This window comes from Mastomys coucha, unplaced genomic scaffold, assembly GCF_008632895.1.
Source record: "Mastomys coucha isolate ucsf_1 unplaced genomic scaffold, UCSF_Mcou_1 pScaffold22, whole genome shotgun sequence".
NCBI classification, from domain to species: domain Eukaryota; kingdom Metazoa; phylum Chordata; class Mammalia; order Rodentia; family Muridae; genus Mastomys; species Mastomys coucha.
This window is the reverse complement of record NW_022196905.1, coordinates 114,234,350-114,234,658: the sequence shown is the minus strand read 5'-3', so window position 1 is coordinate 114,234,658 and position 309 is coordinate 114,234,350.

The window sequence follows — 309 nt, the reverse complement described above, 5'->3', positions numbered from 1 at the left end:
GTTGGAGCCATGGAGTGTAGATGAAGAGACTTTCTGGAGAACAGAACCCTGTAGTGCCATGGTGGGCCGAGTAATGCTGCCCCTCAGTGAGCATATACTGCTTGCAGAGTGGGTGGGCACTGGAGAGAAGGGAGAGCCTCACCGGGGCAGAAGGTCAAAGTTGGAAACCCAAAGTGTCTGTTGTCAAGCCCTGCCACTTCCCTGCCCAGGATGGCTGGTAAGTCAGCACTATAGAACATCCCTTAGGAGGAGCAGGGATGAGCACCTTGCTTAGGTCAAAGGGCTCTTGTGCAGATCCAGTCTGGAACA